This window comes from Calonectris borealis, chromosome 5, assembly GCF_964195595.1.
Source record: "Calonectris borealis chromosome 5, bCalBor7.hap1.2, whole genome shotgun sequence".
NCBI classification, from domain to species: domain Eukaryota; kingdom Metazoa; phylum Chordata; class Aves; order Procellariiformes; family Procellariidae; genus Calonectris; species Calonectris borealis.
This window is the reverse complement of record NC_134316.1, coordinates 38,511,171-38,533,217: the sequence shown is the minus strand read 5'-3', so window position 1 is coordinate 38,533,217 and position 22,047 is coordinate 38,511,171. Positions and strand designations below refer to the sequence as shown.

The window sequence follows — 22,047 nt, the reverse complement described above, 5'->3', positions numbered from 1 at the left end:
TGCAGCCAAAAGGAACCAAAATTGTACAACAGCTTCTTAAAATAAATCCTCCCAACAGGCCCTGCTTCCTGCTGTTAACAGCCACCAGACCAGAGGAGTGGAACTTACTCTGAGTCACGTAAATGCACGTGTGCTCAAGAGCACTAAGCTCTGGGTGCCTAGGCATGTGTGGCTGCACATGCTCTTATGCGGCCAGCTACAGGACCACGAGAAGAACATGAAAGCAGGATGTGTCTCTCTCCATTCTCCTCCTCTCTGCAGAGAACTTTATGTAGTTGAAAACCGAAAAATTGTGAGCTTTTTCCTCTCTAAAGGTAAAACGTGAGCAAGTGTTGCAGGCCCTTACTAGCGCATGGGTAACTAGAGCTCAGCCTGGTACAGGTACTCAGAGGTAACACATCACCTCTGCTGGGTCACATCCCTGGGAACCTCCAGGATCAAGACCTTACTACTACACAATTTTGTATGACAGAGAAGGATCACATTGGACAGGGTCAGGGTAGAATATGAAGATAAAACTTTTTTCATGGTAACAATATTGTGCTCTCAAATCTTTTCTCTCCTTTTCAAAAGCGTATTTCTAGCTTTATGGTTGTGAAGACAACTTTTACATTGTGAACTGAGAGTAAGCAATATAGTAAGTTGCCCAAGTTTGCAAACACACTAAAACAGGTTTCTCAAAAATAACTTCCACGTCATAGCTTGACGCCTTGAAATGACTGTCTGAACCCCATCCTTCTCCCCAGAGTTCTTTGTTTGAACATATCTGGTTTCTTCAGGTTTGAATCAATGGAAGAAAAAGACTGCATCTTTTTGTTATGTCTTGGGTTAAAACCTATTGAAACTGTTAGATCTAGCACGACATTTCCTTTCAAGCTAAATAAGGCTACAGTTAAATACCCCTTTGTTTAGTAATTACTAAAAACAAAAGACTGCAAAAAACCACAGGCTGCGCAGGGTCTGGACCTCACAAGACAAAGGGAATCACGGGAACAGACACCCCAAACGTGGACATTAGGGCAATGAGTAGTGCAGTAGTAGACTGCTCCTAAAAGTGTTGGGGATGAATATGGTATCTTTGTCGACATATGAAGCAGATCCTAACATGTGAGGCTTACTGTAAGCCAATGTTAAGTACATCATTTTTACTACATTAAACTACTGCAATTATTTCTTTGGTATTTTGCTAGCTGTCACTCAAAGAATGTGGAATAGTAAAAGCATAAAAGTCTTTATTTTTGGTGGGGGCTAAAGAATACCAAGAACAGGTTTCTTCTTAAAGAAAGCCATCCAAAGCCATCCAAAATGTGTTTACTCTCTCAAAATACTGATAGGTTACTTTGAGCCTTAAAATAAATCTCTGAAACCCATTAAGCAGGTGAAAAGGACTTCAGTTTCATCCTTCAACCACACCTTATCCTTGGCCAAGTCCTAGATGGCTAATTACTTCCAGTTATTTGTAAATAAAGTTTTAACCACCTCTCTTGGAGTCATCAGTATCTAACACGTGTTGGGGAGACGGGAGGAAGTGATCTGAGTGCTAGACAAATAATAGACTTACTGACAGAATACAAGCAAAAGAACAAAACAAAATAACTGAAAAGGACAGTAGACCAATTCACTTCTAGCAGCATTTAAGGAAGGCCTAGAAGAAAGACACCTAACAGTATCCAAAAGCCTTTGGGTCACTTTATTTCAGCTGTATCATGCCCTAAGTTTTGGCAAGAAGAAATATGGGCAGGAAATGCTAAGAAGATTTCCAGTCCTTCTCCTTCATATTCAAATAGTCTTTCTCACAGTACCAGTACCTCAAATCAAACTTGATTTATCCTTAAAAAAACACTCTAATTCCCAAAAGCTCTGCAGCATCTCCGGCCTGTTTTCAGAGCACTGCGGCACACAGGAGGTGGACTGGGTGCTGAGGGAGAGGTACAGAATGTGGTCAGGAGAAGGAAGGACTATATGAGAATCCCATGGAAAAACCATGTCCTGCTCAACCTAGTCTCCACATGACCTGTTATAAATGTGAGAAATTATCTAAGTCAAGCAAAGTATAAGGGATACATGTGTATTTAAACCTTTGCTTGAATTGACTCATAAAGGAGGAAAGCCATGAAAATGCAAAATTCACTTTGGAAAAATATGCCCAGATAAGGATATATAAGGCTTTCTAGATAACTGTGCAATACCTGGATTATCTGTGTATGTATATATGGCCTTTAACACTCTAGAAATGGAGCATCCTACATATAATACTGAACATTTCAGTATCTCTGTAAATTAGAAAAGATGGAAAACAGGGCATGGTGAAATTCTTTTGTCCACTATTACACAAAACTGGCAAGAATTAGCAGCTGAAGCCAGATATCTTCAATAAGACCTCAATCTTAAAACCATATTTCCTTTGATATTACTCATTCCTGGGGCACATGTAAAAGAGCAGTGAACAATTGATGCTGATTGTTGTGGCTCATTAGCCAGTCAGCGATAGATATGTGACCTGCATATACTCATTTACTGTAACAAATATTTGCTCATGGGATTGAAGCACTGGGAAACCATACACCCACAGATATTGTCTCAGTCAACCCTTCCTTTCAAGGTCCAGTTCCACTCCCTCCTCCATCTCAGTCCCTCCATTAATCTCCCCATTTGCCTTTTAGTTTTGCTTAGATTACAAGTTACCGTCACTAAGTACATGAAAACTGTAACCAAAGACTCTCTGTGCCTAACCTAATCACTCAAATAATTTCCGGCTAATGATTTATTGTTTGCTTCACTTCCCCACCCACTGTCTGACTTTTTTAGGGCAAAGACATAATTTCTTGCATGTTGCTAGAGGACTACACACACCAATGGGGCTAAGAATGCAATAAAAAAGATTTAATGGCAAAGGGGATGAATAGAACATTCGAGTACTTTCCCTTCAGCAGAAAACAGCATGTTGCTACTTCAGTGGCAAAGGCTTCTATGCCCAGAAGCAGCTAAGAACTGCCTTCTAAGGGTGCCACGCCAATGGAAGTGCTTTTGGCTCGACATGCCCATGTGTCTGCTGATCTGACTCTTCAATGAGACAATTCGCTGTCTGTTTCTGGGAAGAGAATGAATGGAGGAGTTAGATCAATTATCCGAGAGTCTTCAGGATACACTCTGACAGATGATGAAAGGACTCTAATATGTAATTGAAATACCCTGTACCAAAATACTCATATTAAACCTCGGCTGATTACACACAGGTCTGAGCTATCTCAGACCTTCAGAACAGGAATTGAGTTGTTTATCAGTGAAAGCCAAACTTCTAAAAAGCTGGCTGCCCACTACAGAGCCTTTGTGTTGGGTAAATTAGCTTCAGGAAGAGAATCAAAATGAATTAAAACCACATGGAGATCCTCTCCCTTTACCCCCCTTTTCCCCTTTCCTTTTGCTATATGAATCCCCTCACCAGGAGACAGAGGCCAGTTCAGTCTAATTTAGTCCAGTGTTTTTGTTTCCTAAAGTCTCAATCTTGGGCTGAGTCCATTAATAGGCTGCAGCTGATTTTAATCTAGATGAACTCAAGACTTCTCTCTTCTTTGGTTTTAAAAAGATTACAAATTGTGTGTTATATAAATAGAGAGAAAAGGGAAAAAAAGAACCAGAATGAGTAAAAAATCTGCTCTCCATTAGCTGACCTGCTGAACAAGCCTGTGATTCAAATAAAGATGAGAAATGAGAGTTGCGGGAGGAAAAATACACAGCTAAAAGCTCTAGTGATACTGCAGTCAGACACACTGGTAAGAGGAGATGCAGTAATGTCTGATAGCTACTATTACCATTGTAACAACACAGAAGAGATATTAATGAGACTCCAGAAGTGGCAAACCAGATGCCTCTGGTTCTGATAGTTTGCAGCACCCCTTCCCAGTTAAACTTAAAATCACATTGATTAGCAACTATGACCTCTCTGTATCTCATGTCTCTTTAGTAGCCAAGGTGGAGTAAGTTGGTCTTAGACTAGCTCCTTGTAGATACTTGTGAGTATAAAAGAATACCATGATACCCACCTGGACGATAAAGAAGGTGTATGGGTATGTTGCCTTCTAAACAACCAATTCTGGATTCCTCAGGGCAAGTGAAAGAAGAAACAAAGCCCACGCCAATGCAATGCAAAATTATTTCTCCTTTTGTCCAGAAAATCTACTCTAGATTAGCTCTAACAAGTATGAAACAGAAAAGGCAAACTACTTTGCTACAAATGGTAAATGGGAGAACTATTTTTGGTATGATACAACAGCTCAGAGGCTTTAACACAACAGTCTTCTCACCATGGTAAAGGATGACAGAAGAAAATCACTTCCCTGTAGTGCTGCTTCTTGTGACCGCAGTTGTAGATGACTGCCAACAAGGCTGTCAGTACCGCTACACACCAGTACTAATATGATTACGGTCAAAATACTTTTGTCTTATTGGTATCAAACCACTCCGTGTAGACATCTTTGTTTCTTCTCCTCCTATCACACAGAAGGAAGGAGAGCCAAATGCCGTAATCCTCCCCCAACTCAGAAAGGGCAATCTCTTCATAACTTTCTGAACTACCTAGACTTACTCCTGTTCACTTCTTAGAACAGCGTGTTTTTAACATACTTCACCCTAAACTAATGTTACGTGTTCCTAGCCCCAGATATCCCAGCATCAGTTTTCTTTAATAATTTCCTTGTGTGCTGATTTTTTTAAATAACACATTTAAACACTTAGAGAATGCTATCATATGATATTGCTAAGGATCTGAAAATTGGGAATGCCAATCTTAAATTATTTTAATTTTGAGTGGGAAGGGGCTGGGCTTTTTGCTTGTTTTATGCCAGCTTTAATTCTCTGGCTGCTTTATGTCACTCTGGAACTCCACACACAGTCATAGGACACTGGATGGCTCAAGACTGCTTGAATCCATGATTTTTAAAATAATTGCAATAAGCTGCAAATGTGACACATTTTTCTTGATGCTCAACCTCAGTGCTGATGCATGAAAAGCTTCCCTTTAGAGGAATCTCATAAACAGCTCATACGCAACTGCTCTATTTAAAAATGGCCACTGCCACTGAGGAGCAAAGCCAAGCATGGAGGGACTGTGAACAGCAAGTAAGTAGAGTGTAACTACTCACAGCACCCTGCAGTCACAGTCCTGGTGGAGAGCAGCAGCCATGTGGAAGAAGGAGAGCTCTTTATAGAGTTGTCTGTAACAGACTTTTGTTATTTAACTCTGAAAAATACACGTAAAAAACTGCTTTCAATCCACAAGGAGAAAAAAAAAGGTTTTTAACAACCTATGAGCAAGATTTTAAGTAAGCTGCACTCGCAAACAAAAGATCCCAAGAAGCTGGAGTCTTCTTGTCATTATGATACCTTAAAAATCTCAAAATAGAATTTGAGTCCTCAGAGAATCCATTTCAGAAGTCCAGAAATGTTTTTCTCTGCTTGCTAATGTTGTCATTTTGGGAATCGCACACATCTGTTTTACACAAACAAAGAGAGTATATACCTGCATAAAGTAAAAATCACAGCTTTGCCATAAGAAGGAAATACAACAGACGTAGTAAAAGTGCTAGTAATCAATAATAAACAGTAGATATGCAGAGAAACAGACGGACAGTCAGACATGAGTAAGAGGAATTACATAATCCTATCAGCTTTACCTGAATACAACCCCTCGTAGTAAGTCTGAATTGCAATGACAAACGTGCCTGGATTAAACCCAGCAATTTTTCATTCCTTGCTAATGGGGCAAATGTAACTTGGAAGGGGTCTGTATGCAATCACTGGAGGTTTTATTTGTATAACTTTTCTGGAGTTTGACTATGACTATATTTGATTGCATGTGGGTGGCTGTGGGACGGGCGGACAGCTGGGTGAAAAACTATGACAAAAGGAATCTTGTCCCATTTCCTGCCTGCGCTTCATTCACTAATGAGGACTGCACTGGGTCATTCTCAAGATTTCTTCATCTGTTGTTGTCTCGTCTGCAAAAGGGGCACCCCAGCAGTGGAGCTGTTGTCAGCTTGTCTTGAGAGTTTATTCTGCTGCCTCTCACCCCTGCAGCTGTGTAGGACTCTAAGTGCCTGGCTGTAAACAACGCCATACTTCGTGCTTCTTTTTGGATGACTTGAAGGCCAGTCTGAGGCCAGATGTGTTTGCTGGTGTAATCTGTTTCCCATTTCTTGTAATAAATGCGTATCTCAACAACTAATAATAAAGTGAAATCAGGATTTATGTGTTGTCTTCTTCAGTGTGATTTGTGTTGGAAAGAGAATGTTAATAAAACATAGCAAAGTCCTCAGTCTCTCCTTTCTTCCTGGAGTGCTTGAAACGTTCAGTGAACGTATCGCTACGAGTAAATAACCAGGCTGGTGAATCTGATGCCATTAGACTCTTGCTGTAGCAACCAATGTCCCTCTTGCTAGCTTGTGGAAACAAAGCCATTTTGCTTCTTTAAGAAACACTGTTTTGCAGTAACACTGCCTCATTTATTCTTGTTTGGTTTGTCAGATCAGTTCACTTGAAAAAGTTTCCTCCTGGTAACAGATTTAGTCTTTTTACTAGGATTCTTTTATAAAAGGCTTCTACCTGTCTGCAGGCAGGTTTCAGCTATCTCCCACAGCAAACTATTCTGTTACCAAGTTCAGTCCCTTGATTAGAAAACCCTTTAGAGGAGCCACATGAAGACTGCATCTCTCTCCCCATGTCCAGGGTAGCTCCCTGTGAGCTCCGGTAAGCCTCTACCCAGGGAAAAGGAGTAAATCACATCCAATTTCATTACATCGAAGAGATGTCTTTTGATTTGTATTGTAAAATGGTATTGAAATAGCTTTCCCCTTCCACGCAGGTGGAAAGGTGAGGCAGTGGGAAGAGGAATGCTGCAAGGGCTTAGCCTACCCCCATCCACTAATGGCCCACAAGACGTGTACTGTTGCAGCACAACACACAGCTGTGCTCCCCACGATTCTCCCTCTCTTCTTTCCAGTTAGACCATAGCCATATCCACCCCCACTCCTCATATCTATTACAGTGTGAGCCTCACTCTCAATTAAAACCTCTGCTCAAGTCTGTCACAGATACTCCACCAACGAGAAGCAATTCCATTAGACATGGTTTTGATATCAGACTTCCAATCCTCTGGTATCTCCTATGTGGTCTTTTATGTCCTCTGTAAGTTGAAATAATGATAGATAGATAGATAGATAGAAAGATAGATATAGATGGTCATAAAAACAGTTTCTGTAAAGAAAGTCATACGGTTGTCATTTCCCCAAGAAGCCTTTCAGAGAAATGCTCTGAAGTTTCATCCCAAAGGAGGTTTTGCCAAGCCCTCCAGCCCTGGGAGGGAAAGGAAATCCCTTCCACAGTGCTAGGCAGCTTCAATTACAGATGCATCAAACCAGCACCTACTTTTATTCAAGATAATTGTTCCCTGACAGTACTCAGAAGCTCATCTATTGTCTTCAATTGCACTAATGAATGTTAGTTACTCAGTCAGCCTTGCTAGTTCTGTTCAGCAAATGGGCCACCAAAAACGTAAGTAAATTCTATTTCTTCTGTGCCTCTTCAGGTTTGTTTTAACACCCAAGTACAAAAACCGTAACTGCATACATAAACCTCCATGACTGGCATAACTGAAGACAACTGTTTTAGCTGGCATGGAAGACACAATTTATTCCATTAAAACCACTCATGATGATATGTGAGAAGGAAAGAACTCCTTTTAGCTTTTAGGAAACAAATAATTTCTAGGGTTAGCAATTAGGAAAACAAAACAAACCCAAGACATTTGTATTTGTAAACTGAGTATACTTGCTGTGGCTTGACTAAGATATGCCAAATGTAATCTTGGATTTTTTTCTTCAAAGAACCACCACACTTTAAGATGCTAGTAACATAAAAAACCTAAGCATGGGCAGAGTCATTCCCCCGCTGCTCCATCTGCATTTTCAGCATTTTACTGCGCTTTCATATCTACCATGTGAAGTAAAGATCAATCTGTTTCCAAAAGGCTGCTTTGGTGGGTGGGCTGAGTTAATTCTATTTCTTAATTTTATTTTCCAGGACATTCAGAGTTTTCTTTCCATTTTCTGTGTTGAACTTAGTGGTTTTACAGAGCCACAATACCAATAACATAATATGGAGTATTTGTTTTATTTCTTCCTATATCCAGCATGGCTTTACACACAAGCTGATCACCTCCAGAACCACAAGCAGCATATCTAATTTGAGCTTGGCCTTAATTCTCCTGCCTTCAGTTTTGTATATAGTTGACGTACTATGACCCCTTGAAGAATATTCCTTACACTTGACCCTCTCAGCAGTTTAATGGGATTCTCCCCATTCTCTTTCTATTCTTATCAAATGCTTTAATTCTGCCAAATCAACATGCCCTCAGAACACTTGGATTAAACAAAACAAGGCTATTTTCTCTAATTAAAGTTCTTGCTCTGTCTACAATAATGTTGGTAGAGCCTTCACAAAACATATACTCTATGAAGCCACTGTATTATAAAAAGTTTGCAAGCAGTCTTCTGAAACTCATGTCTTACACGCTGGAGAAAGCAAATCCCTTATCTGAGCTAACCAGTAGAATAGAGTTGTGAGCACCGTTAGATTCTGGAATTATGGAAACAGACTCTGTCATAAACAGTGAAAGTGTCATTTTGTATATCACGTACCACGGTAACCTGTCAATTAACAAGAAATCAACGCAGGGGTGCACCTTGAATGTGAAGACAAAGCTGATAAGTATTTTTGGGCTGCTTTCATTTTGTGTGCAGAAATTTCAAAGCATCATATACAAGGAATGAACTTTTTATATCAGAATCAAAATATGCATCCACTTTTTTCAAACACCCCAACAACATAGCATTGCCTCTAATAGGGTGTAAATTTGTTTCTCCAGTGTCTCTTGATATGTAGAGGTGGTACATGGACTAGACAAAGCCTGGCTAAGACTAACGCACGGGCAGGCTAAGCAAACTTTCATGCTTGCAAGGAGTATCTTTAAATCATAACCTGAGCTTAGCTGATGACACAACCATTGCCTGAGTCATCTGAAAATCTGAAACAATGGCTCTGAGCATGGTAAACTTTGTCACTAATCTGACAGTGTGTCAGCCTCATGACTTGAAGGATGGGGAGAGGGGCAGCAGGGATTCTGCCATTTCAGCAGACAACTCTCTGGGTGGAGCAGGAGCAGAAAAGTACAGTAAGCCTGACTCAGTCTCCAGCAGATACATTCCTGATGTTTCAGCAACGTGACTGAACTTTACAGTCAGGACACCCGGTGCCTGTCACACTCAATAAGGAAATGGCATCTCTTACTGTTCCTGATGATGAGCAACAATGCAGAGGAGGAATCAAATGGCAGAGAAGCAGCAAAGCAGAGGAACCGGGGTTTAAAACCAGGGTTTTAAAACCTCACATGACCTAAATAAATACTAGCACTGACATACCTGATTTGGGGCTGTCATGCAAGGGAAGCCTAGTCTTTAGATAAACAGAGCGTCCGCCCTTAACCTCCTGAACTATCAATTTTCCCCGTCTAATACTGCAGAAAGGTTATGCTGCAGTGCCCTGTGCTTCCTCACATTTAAAGTTAGGGTAGCCAAGGGCAACAAAGACTCCTTCCTCTCTAGCCTGATAGCAGAGTTCTTCCTTCCTTTTGTTCACATGAAGAACAAACACCGAGTTGAACAATAACAGTGGATGCTTCATTATGATGCTCTCCTGGGCACCCAGCCCTGGTTAGCATTATCTTACCACTTGGTTTTGTTTTGAAGGAAACCGTGAATGGTCCTTTCAATTGCTGGTGTTTCAAGATCAACATTACCTCTACTTCCTCTATTTTCAGGTCTCCTTATTTCACCAACAATATGTGGCACTATGAAAAAAAAAAATTGCACAGAACCAATGAACTGAGAAAACTGCCAGTCTAAGAGGCAAGCAATAACAGAAGGTCATTTAAACTAGCTTTCTCTGAACCAGTTAAGCTACTGATTCTGAGCGTTAGGAAGAAAAAAAACAAAACCAAAAAAAAAAGAAGCCAAAACAACTTAATCCTTGGCAACTATTGAAGGAAGTGCACATAAGGAACACAGTTTAGGGTTGGAATATACTTTATTTGAAAACATCCAGGCATCTGATCGCACTTCCTGAAATCAACATCAGCAGCAGACCCCTCCCTGTCACATCTCCTACTTTATGGACAAAAAGGCCTTTAGTCATTCAACAAAATCCATACCCTCTGATCCGTAATAGACAGGTGGCAAACCTGATTTACCACAGACTTATCACTTGTGAATTCCTGCAGACTTTTACTCTTCTTGGACAAGTAATTGTTTTGGACAAGTTACTAAATTATCACTCACTTTTCACACCATGGGAAGGACAGGTGAACAAATTTAATGACAATTGTGCAGTCCTCTCTGGACCATCAACCCAGGCATAGTCAAGAAGCTACACTGAAAACAAGTGTCGGTGGACACAGTTGTTCCAGTGGTGACTGGGAAGGGGAGCAAATGGGGGCAGACAGCTTCATCCTCAGCAAAGGCTCTTTTTCTGCAAAGATCTGTCCACAAAAGACTCTTGAACTAAGCATGAGGCAAGCTGGCGTCAATTAGCACCACACTGTTGGCTGCAGCCCTCAGGTGGGCCAGCTCATTTACCCCCTCTGCCAGAAGAGGACTCGAGTTTGCAGATTCAGTTTGTGTGCCGAGGTTTCCTGTGCCCTCGAGTGATACAGCAATAAGCGGTATCCTTCCTGAGCCAGACAGCTGGGACCAGCTGGAGGGACACCCTTCTCCCCTCGTGTTCAGATGTGACAGTGGAATTTAGTTCATTCTACACTGGAGAAATCTGGACTTGCTCTGACTTCTGGCCACTGCTTAGGAGCCTTTCCTAGGGCACAACAAATCTTCCAAATGAAAATCAAACACTGCCTTGGGTGGCTGCTCGTCCTCGCTGCTGCTAGAGTAGTTGGGAGGCTACTGGTCAGTTGTGTGACCACTCATTCCCCAGTTCAGCCTAATGCACATTCAAGAGAAAAAGGGGGAGCAAACCTGTTTCTCAAGGAAAAGAAAGTATTCTGGATGAATAAAAATTAGCTCTGTTAAAATCCAATAGAGTTCTATTCAGTATTACTCAGCTGGAAGGACTGTAGTGATGAAGCAAGGCCACAAAGTTGTAGGGGAAGGAGGGCTGAAAGGCAAAGAAGAAACAACATACCTTTGAGCTCTGGTGTGCACAGCATGAGGCCTTGCCTCTGTATCAAATATGAAGGTGGCTGGGATCACATTACAGAACTATCGGAGTTATGCTTTAACCACCCTAATTTGGCAGTTTTGGCTTTTGCTACCACATTAGAATACATTGGCTTGATTTTCAAAGGTAACAAGCACCTACAGCTCCCACTGACTTCAGTGACAGCTGCAGTTCTAAAAATCAATTTAAGATAGTTTGCATATTGAGGAGAACTAAAGGAAAATAAAAGGCCTATTGTGTGGATACGAAGAGTTCAAACACTGCTGATGGGTGGTATATGAGTCCCTTCCCTTTTCAAATGAATTTCACTTCATGTTTTGTTTGGTTTTCCTGTTGATGCATCCTGCACCCTCCAGTGCTAAGCTGGTGGGATCCCACATACTTTTCCTGGCATGTGGTGTTTAAAATAAGAGACCTCAGCAATCGGATATCCTCAGCATTTCCAGCTATTGAACACAATCATGAGTACTGTGATCCAATTTCAGAGCAGAAAAGAAAAGATATATAGGAATATTCTCCTTTGCTGGTACGGGGCAGACAAAAGAAAACTAAGCAAACAGGATGTTCTGCTCCTCTGTGAACTTCAGCAAATGGCCACAGCAGACAGGATACAGTCTACAAACACACAGCTGCAATGTATGTGCCTGGCTGCCCAATACCTTCTTCTGGGTATTTCACTTGCAGCACAAATAAGGCATGAAGAAAGTAAAAGGTGTAGTGTGCAGTTCCCACTTGACACGCCTCAAGACTGAAGTCCTTCACCAAACACACGCAGGGCGTTGGACTATATGGGAGATTGCTTCTGTAATGGAAAAGCTAGGAGGTTTAAATGAAAATGAGATTCAGTGGACAATAAAGTAAAATCTTTTCAGCAACAACATCTCTTGTTGAGCTAATTGTAGCATCATCTGCCTGTGCTTCCTCTTCCCCCATGCAGCCTTGCATGCACTGCCTTGCCTCAGTTGAGCCCTAAGGCAGACCCTCTAGGGTTACGCAGGTGGCAAACCAAGGCACAGTCAGGGCTGATACACCATGCTCTAACAAACTGCTGACTAAACTTGTTGCCTCTCTCATCTCTGTAACCCTTGGTTAACTCAGTCCGGCCCTGAAATTTAAACTCACAAATTTTTCAGGGGTCTTCACAGAACTGAATGAGAAAAGACCAGATTCTGGTTTTATTACAACATAAACAATGAGAAGAAGCGCTACAACAATCATCAACACTATGTTAAAAGTTCAAATAAACATTACAGAAAATACTTTACAGTAACAGCCCAATATTATTAGTTTTAGGTAATGACTGTAATGAGAAAAACCTTTTGAAGTAGAAACCTGTTTGTTGGGAGGGTTTATCACATATGTGTCTGTTTCTATGAAAATGCTATATATTCCTGTTCCATCTTATCAAGACAGATTTAAGCTTATGTGATAAGATAATTTAAACTTGTGGTTAGTCCAGTTTTAAAGACAGGGCAAGTCTACACATCAGATGCAGAGATACCTGAGGTTGTTCTAGGATGTTAATTCTGGAAACGTAGAGAAAGTTTCAAAGAAAAACAGCACTGGGGCCAAAGCAGCGGGAACCCTATTTGCAAAGCATTATCCCTGTGCTAATAGGCCCCCCCCTCAGGCAAAGTTTTCTGGTTTAGATGAAGTGCTATTCAAATGTGCCTGTCTACACAGGATTGTACTCTGGAGACTTCCAGGTTTAGACTGTAGCTAACTGTTGGATCTCCGCACCACCCTCCCCTCCCCAGCACAGGGAAGAATAAAGCGTCCAGCATTTCCCTTTGGCAACCAGGCTGGTCACTCGGAGATTTTACAAGATTTTAACATGGAGAATACGTAAGTCCTATAGCTAAATAAAAGTTGCAAGTACTACCAAAGTTAAATCATTTGGGTCATAGTCCTCTACTGCTAACTATCATTTTACAAGATAAAATGACAGTAGTGATGCCTTCACCAAACATGCTAGTGGTGAAGCCAGAACAGACATAACCTTTAAGGAAAGCAAGAGAAATCTAGTTGTGCCTATGTGAGAAAGGGATAAATCATAGTGAGACTTAACTGCCTTTTACTTTCATAAGTTGCACACAAAAGCATGAGACTTTACTCTGGCTGAAAAACATGGTTTTGGACAGACTTTTTTTGGCTTCCTACTCATGAATGTTCGCTTGAGAACATTAAGTCCATTTTAGGTACATTTAACCTTGTTCTACAAATCTGTAGCTTGAAAGATGTAACATCTTCTATGTTAAATCCAGGCAATTACTAGTAGAGTCTTGGTCTTCTACAACAACGTTCATTTCCCAGAACAATACACTGTCACAAATCACAGATACTACCTCTAATCAACAGACAACTTCACTCCTTATGTTAAAAGCCTTTTGGAAAAAAGGCCATTTGCTTTAGCACTGTGCTGAAAACACAGGGGAGCTGCCCACTTTGATCAGGAATTCATTAGAGAGAGACTGGTAAGGAGATTTCTCTGAAGTGAGACCATTTTGTCCCAGGAAGCCTATGCCAGCCTTGAAAAGAGGGGAAGGTCTTTGCAAATCCAGACTTATACTCTTCAGCTCATTGTTTTAACAACACTGGATTAAAAAAAATTAGTTTTCATTCACATTTGTGTAAATGACAATAGATTTGGCACACTGCTTGCACTAAGTTTTTTTCATATTACATTTAGTAAAACTTAAGAAAAATTAAATGCTGGCACTTCAGTTGTAATCTAGCAAAGCATTTAGGGACATGTTTGGCTTTCAGTGCAAGAAAGCAGTACTGTATCTTCAGTGTCTTTACATATGTGCTCAGAAATAAGCAGGTAATTCAATACTTTGTGCTAAACTGGATTTATCCAGCATAATATCCTCCCACAAGTTAAGCTCACAGCAAAAATATGGCCAGAAACTTTATCTGTTGTCTATCTACTATGCACTAGAAAAAGCATGTTTGCAGAGAGAAAAAATTTAATTTTATTAAAATGACAGCGTTTATTTTGTTTCTACTGGATCTAAACCCAAGATGCTTCTAGACTTCCTTCACAATTAAAATATTTTCCCTCTCTTCATTACCATTTTTAGTTGGTTTTACATCTGTGCTTTGTTCCTCTGGACTCCTTCGTTTGACAGCCATGGAGTTCGGCTGCTCCAGCGAGGCTTTGCCAATGCTGCTGCAGATGAGTAGAGCGCTTCCCACAAAGCCACCTAGTGAGGACACCCTCACCCAAGCAAATGCCATTCCTGGGTCAGGTTTAGTAACCCAATGCCCAAGAAGTCATGAACTGGCTGAACAAAATGACATTTTTGTTGATGTCAGCTACATCTGCATGGGTGATTTTGCTGGCATTGGGATGATGGGAGTCTTATTTTTTTCACATTCCTTACTGCCAGGATAGACCTAGCCTACAAACCAATCGTGCTTTTTTGCTCTTATTATTACAAACCTGTTAGAAATAGCATGAGGCTTTCAGTGTCCTGTGGGGAATACAGCAAAAACGGTTCCACCCCACAGAGATCCTAACAATGATCAGTTCATCTTTATCCTTCCAATGGGGCCGGAAATCACCAGTGGCACTGCAAACGTGTTACCATCTCAATAGCAATGCACAACTTTATTCCCATTAATCTGTCTTCCATCTATTCACACATCAACTACAACCCTGCTTCATTTTACAGATTATATCCATGTTGATCCAGACAAAGGTCACTTTATAGTTACAGTTCTTCAATTGAATAAAAGCTTTTGATGCAGTAAATCATTGTCTCTCACTGTTCAAACTCACACAATACAATACAAATAATGCTGCCCTTTCTTTCAGAATTCCCTTTCTACCTCACTACTCATTACCAAAGCATTTCTTTACAAAATAAAATGAGGCACTTTTCCCTTGCTTCAGCCATATAAATTAGTTATAGCACTTTGGAAACAGTTTGCCATACAAACCCAGACCCTATGCTATTTTGAGATCAAAATGAGCCTCTTTCATTACATTAGTGACAAATGAAACATAATGTACCAAGGTTTCCCTAGATTTAGCTGTTCCTAGATCTTTTCCCTCTTAGTACTGTGCAGCTTAAAACCTAAGACACTCTCTTCCAAGAGCCACATATCTTTTGTTTCTACTTATCAGAAGTTACCTGTCTCAATAAGACATTACAGACAAGGGGAGCGTGGTTGTGCGCACACAGACACGTGTGCAGTGGAAAAGAGGGCAGGAGAGAGAGTGGATTAATCAACTACCTAATCATCCAGTCCTGCTGGCACAAAAATCAAACTCTTCCCTCTAGCAGTACAAGGTATTCTGTCCTTTGGGTAGTGACAGCAGCCAGTCAGCATGAGACACGGAAGTTTTGAGGTTAAATTTGCAGTTAGTTATAACTTACTTTCAAAAGGAAGAATAAAACATAGCAGGATAAATCTTAATGTCAAGTACACTCATGCAAAATGGCAACCATTTAATGGCAACAGTGCTTTATTTAGCACTGAAGGTCATAACAAGAACTGAAGCCAAAAGCTGAAGGCAGACAAATTCTAATCTGAAATACAGAACACGTATTTAGCAGCAAGGTAGCTAAAACTTGAAAACACTGTCAAGGTGTTGTGGTTTAACCCCAGCCAGCAACATGGGGCTCAAAGGGTTCAAGATAATGACAGATTTGATTGAAATGTGCTAGATCGAATTTGTAGCTGTTATTGCTGTTTAGCTATTCATCGACAGGCTTCTGTGCTTGCCATGGGGCTTGCTTGCCTTACTGTATATTAGAGTCTAGTGCTCATTAGTGGCTGCTTTTTGCTTTCGCTGCTTGCTGTAGTGCTGTACTGCTGATCACCTTACTCTGCTGCGCCTGGGAACATTTAGGTAACAGCAATGGCCATGCGCCTGGGCCGGCAGTTGGCCAGGGCATCGCTGCTGTTTCTGTGCTGCTGCACTGGACAGGCTGGAACTCCAGTGTGAACTCGAGTCGAGGGGACTGTGACCTGTGGATGAGTCCACGCAGGAGCAGGACACCCCGAAGCGCTGTGGCTGTGGATAAGCCCATGCCAGAGCAGGCACATCTTGAAGTGTCTGTGGCCGTGGATAAGTCCATGCTGCAGCAGGTACACCCTGAAGCATCAGTGGCTGTGCATGAGGTCATGCTGGAGCACCTCAAAGTGTGTGGCCATGGATAAGGCTCCACTTGGAGCAGGCACACCCCTAAGGGACTGCAGTCTGTGGATATGTCCAAGCCGGAGCAGGGGCAAGGGAAGGAGTTCATTGCAATGTTAAACCTGATGATCTGGTCCAAAGGGACCAGGGGTGGAGATTGTAATGGAAATACCTTGACATTGTTGTAACCAGGGATTTGAGTTGCATGTTATGGGAATTACTGTAGCAGGAACCCCTTGTTGCTAGCCAGGCTAGGAGCAAGGGGAGGAGTTCATTGCAATGTTAAACTCTATAACCTGGCCCAAAGGGACCAGGGGTGGAGACTGTAATGGAAATACCTTTAAATTGTTGTAACTCATGATTTGAGTTGCATGTTATAGGAATTACTATAGCAGGAACCACCTGAACCAACGGAGGACAAGCCTTACAAGAAGCAGTGCAAGTGTAGCACTGACCCGACCTGAGCTGGCTTTGGTGCCAATAACTCCACGCAACACACCACCTCTCCTGTCCTGAGTGACCACTCTAACAGATGGAGCCCAAAGTCACGGACTAAATGAACTCAATGAACATTTGTGGACATTTTAAAGACATTTTACAGGGGTGGTCCATAGACTAAGGGAATGATATCTGTGTATTACATCAAAGGATGGGAAGGGTGGTGGTGGTTAATGAGGTTGTATTGGATAGTGTGGGACCTGAGCATGACGTAAATCGTATGGAATAAGGGGTGGAGAATGTGCTGGTTTTGACTGAGATAGAGTTAATTTTCTTCATAGTAGCTAGTATGGGGCTGTGGTTTGGATCTATTCTGAAAACAGTGTTGATAATACAGGGATGTTTTTGTTACTGCTGAGCAGTGCTTACACAGAGTCAAGGCCTTTTCTGCTCCTCACCCCACCCCACCAGCAAGCAGGCTGGGGGTGCACAAGAAGTTGGGAGGGGACACAGCTGGGACAGCTGATCCCAACTGACCAAAGGGATATTCCATACCATATGACGTCATGCTCAGCACATAAAGCTGGGGGAAGAAGAAGGAAGGGGGGACATTTGGAGTGATGGCGTTTGTCTTCCCAAGTAACGGTTACGCGTGATGGAGCCCTGCTTTCCTGGAGGTGGCTGAACACCTGCCTGCCGATGGGAAGCAGTGAATGAATTCCTTGTTTTGCTTTGCTTGCATGCGTGGCTTTTGCTTTCCCTATTAAACTGTCTTTATCTCAACCCACGAGTTTTCTCACTTTTACTCTTTCGATTCTCTCCCCCATCCCACCGGGGAAGAGTGAGTGAGCGGCTGCGTGGGGCTTAGTTGCTAGCTGGGGTTAAACCACGACACAAGGCAAACCAGGAACTCACATTTCTTGATGTCTTCAAAGAAAAGTGAATGCCTTTCTAGAAGACATGATTCAGTGTAACGTAAGTTATCATGTACCTGATGGAAACACGTATGACATATGGGAGGTCAGTCTGGATGAACTGATGATTCCACCCTTTGAACCCTATGAAACTGAAAATAAATCACTACTCAAAAGCAAGTCCTAGCTCACTAGTATTATGTTTTCAGTGCTTCAGAGCTCTTTCAGTGAAGAGCAACGTTAACCACTTGGTTAAAGCATTCAGGGAAAATCCCAACAGACTCTCCAGCTGGCAACCAGCCATTACATTCCCTGTCTTCTTTTGCAGCACCATGCTCTTGGTAACAGGGGGCATTTACTTAGGTGAGATGGAATGACACTTCCACAGACAGCCGAGCTACCAGTTGGTAATAGCTAGGCTCTGTTGCTAGCTTGTATTTATGCCCCAGAATGCTGCTGCTTCTAAAGCTAGACTTGGACGATAGCCCACAGAATTCAGCTTAACACTGACATCAGCTTATTCAGCCTATCTTCTTTTTGGATATGTATGTGCATGGCTAAGTGGCATCTTCTAGTTCAGCTGACCTAACCCAGTATGTGCTACATTCAGCTTCAGTGAAACTACAACTAGGCAAGGACAGCCCAGAATCTGTTCTGACTGATTCACCAGGAACAGAACTACCAGCTAATAATTTCCAATCCAAAACAGAAATTATATCACTGCCAATGAGAAAAATAATTTTGTGACTTGCACCCTTAATCAAGTAGATTTGGAACTTTTTTACTGTTACTCTTTTTGACAGTATCACTTCATTCACTTTAACTAGTATATTGAATTAGGGAAAGCAACAGCAAGTCCTTAAACAGAATACACAAGCAGACAGTAAAACTTCCAATATTTTGTGGTGCTTAGATCCAGGCTTCTGCCTCTCTGTTTAAGATCTCTATAAAATAGACATCTACTGTCAGACTGGATTTTGCAATCACAATTCAGGTTCATCACTGAGTCACACTGTACAGCATGGCAGCACATTACATGACATTGTACTACAATGGAAAGACAACTGAGGCTTTTCTTGGGTTTGCACTCCACCCCCTCCACAGCACAGAGCATAGTGAAGCAAGGAAAGGAGGAGACTGAAGGCTGACTTTTCTTGCTAAATCTCTGACTGGCCAATCTTGCTTTCCAATCATTAAATTTCATTTCTCTATTCTGCAAGTGGAAATAAAAGAATGAGTGAATAACTGGATTCTTTTCATCCCTGAACACTTCGGATTTGTAAAAGCAAAGAAGTTTTCTCTCTGGCACCCTTGGGTAGCCTGGAGCTCTCCTCTGAGAATAGAAGAGAAGCAGTTCTGCCTTCACTAGGGTCTCCTCCGAACACTTCTGTACTTGCACTGAGGCCGTGAGATGCAAAGATACCAGGGAAACAGAGCAGCGATTTACATTGACAAAGAGGATTTTGATACACTCCTCCAAATGGGGCAGCATTACCATCTTAATAGCCTTTTGCTCTCAGCCCTCTTCCTGAGGACGCTGGAAATTTTTGCGAATGGAGAACAGTTCCGCTTCCCATTTTAGCGGCAACAATAGCAGAAGGGCTCCTTAAACTGCATCAAATAGCAGCCTGTGAAATCCCTAACTAGCCGCACTGCCTCTCCTGCCGTTTTATTATCCTCCGGCCCACAGAACAAAAGCGGGGGGAGCTCCTCCTCATTTTTAGCCTATTCCACACATCCTAATCCCTCAGAGGTGGCAATGGAAATTGCTTGTGGAACTGTTAAATCACACTTTCACTTTGTCTTTCATTCCCCATTCACCCTTGCTAATCAAGGAGTTTCCAGCCACATTTTCCGATATCAATTTGTTTATGGCCTATTGCTTAATGGTCCCGGGATGGGACCCCCTGAGTAAGAAGAAAGAATCCTGGGCATTCCAGCCAGCTGCTGCTTCTCGCCAGTTCCCACACCCATCCACTTGTTCCCATCAACCACCCTGAATGTGCTCACCTCCTGACACCAACTGAATTAAACAACAAAGCCTGAATGGGAAAGCTGCCTTTGCCATCAGGCTGCGGGACAGATTCCACTTGTTAGCGCTATACGATGACCCTCAAGCAGCAACGCAGGGACGCTCCCTCACCAGCTGACTCGTGGCCAGTTGCCATACTGACATCTTACCTTGCGTCCAGCTTCCCTTTGGAAAGAAGCACCAGCTTCAAGTCTCATAAAAACTCTAGCCTCTCTTGCACAAGGCAACCTGGTGCCACTTTCTGCATCTTATCCAAAACAGCCATTTCCAGGTGATTTGCTCACTTCCTCTTTCCATAGAAATAACGATCATTGAAATGTGGGATGAGAACATGCAATATTTACTTTGTACAACTCAGTGAGATGGCTCGTGTGTAAGTGCTTATAAGTCTCTGTAAAACAGTCTGGGGCACATTATCAGGGGAACCATGCCCTTGGTTACTACCCATCTTGGAGAAAAATATCTAAAATGGAAACATAATGGTGTGGTCAGAAAGTAAGAAAAGGCTCATACAAAGAAGAGCTTCAAGCTGCCTTCCAAAATGTACAAAGAATGCCTGATATCGAGACAGCATTCACTTAGAGAAATCCAAACTGGTATCTCCCCTGTTTTAGAAAAATGGTGAATGGTGTTTAAACGTGCACCCCAGAAGCATATCGATAGAGGGAAAAGAGCAATTGCCTTACACCTAATACAGTGCTATCCTTCTAACAGAGAGTCCTGCTCCCTCATCTTTACATGCTACCAGGCCCATTTGTTCTTTAGAGGTAGGGTTCAGTTCTTGGAAAGCTGTATTCCTGGCTCACAGAAAAGAACTGAAACAAATAAAGATCCTCTCTGAACAAATGCTTCCAGTTTCTCAAATGGGAAATCTTTCTTTCCCAAAGTTTCGCTGCACTAGTGCTTGAGGACAGACCAGGAAATTTTCTGCCTTTTTTTATAATGACCAGAAACATCTCTGCAACTCAGAAGATATTTGAGATAGAAAAGTAGCTTGTCTTCTGCCCTATACTGAATCAAAACGTGTCTAGACCAACTCTGGCAAGCCATCTCAGTTTAAACTAATAAAAATTGTTTCTAGTTTCTGCAGCCTTTTTATAATTACTGGTACCAAAAAAAGCAGATCAAATTCCCAAAATGCCATCTAAGAATACACTAGGTATAGTATCCAAAGGCTTAGGAAACACTGGATGGACCCCCACATTATTGTTATGTAGATGTATCAAATGGAACCAAAAATGCAGCATAAAACATTTCTGTTTCTTTTGTTTTCCTACATTATGTATCACCAGAGATGTAAGCGTATTTATTCATTAGTAAATGTAAATGTGTCGTTGGTCTGGTACAGCCTGTTTAAAGGTGAGAAATGGGCAATCAGAAGGAAAAGAACTGTTCCCATACCTTAAAATGTTCATAGTGCTTTATGGAATCAGTGATTCTCAATCACTGGAACCCGAGAAACAGCGATATTCACTTTTCTTAATGCCATGGCTGCATATCAGAGGGTATCCTTTGAACAAAAAGTGACAGGCACTGACTAGTTTTATTTAGTCTGCTAAACTGATGGAGCAATCAGGAGCCAGACCGCATATCAACAGACAGCAACTCAACAAAATTGATCTATGAATGTCTGTCAAAAAGTAAGACATTAAAGGAAGATTTACTGGGACAAATGGGGAAAAGAAGGGAAGAGCTGAACTTCCCTTTTTGCTGTGGTCTGAAAGTACGTGATTTAGGACACAGCCACAAGGAACCCTAGTTCCCTGCCATCATGGTAGTAATACTTTTCAGTACGCTACCTCACATCCTAGAGAATCCGAGGATTATTTAAGACCATGGGGCATTAGCATTAAAATGATCACAAAAATAGAGAACAGATATTAATTTCCTGTATTTTTATTGATGTCAAGCCATTTGCTAAAGAAGAACCATTTAATAGAGCATGTTATTAATGATAGATGGGTATGTTTCTCCTGGAGAAACCTATCCCATAGGAGCAATGTTGCCAGAACCATTCTACTTTACCTTGAAGGAAAACAGGGAGCCTTAGTTAATAATTACAAGGCCCATTCTTAGATCCATGGGAATATGCAACAACTAATTTAGTATAATCCAAGACAAAACAGTGAACGCAGCAGAAGGCTGCCCTTGTCAACCAAACTGTTTAAATGTGTGGGTTTTTAATTAGGTATAAACAGCACCATTTTCAACAATAGTTGCTGTTATCTACATTC

General features: G+C 41.6%; 1 protein-coding gene across 7 annotated transcripts in view; it reads right to left on the bottom strand.

Annotated features, from left to right (window-relative positions):
* RAD51B (RAD51 paralog B) overlaps positions 1-22,047 on the bottom strand; it is a 414,790-nt gene that overhangs the window by 117,183 nt on the left and 275,560 nt on the right. The gene's annotated exons all lie outside the window — the stretch shown is intronic.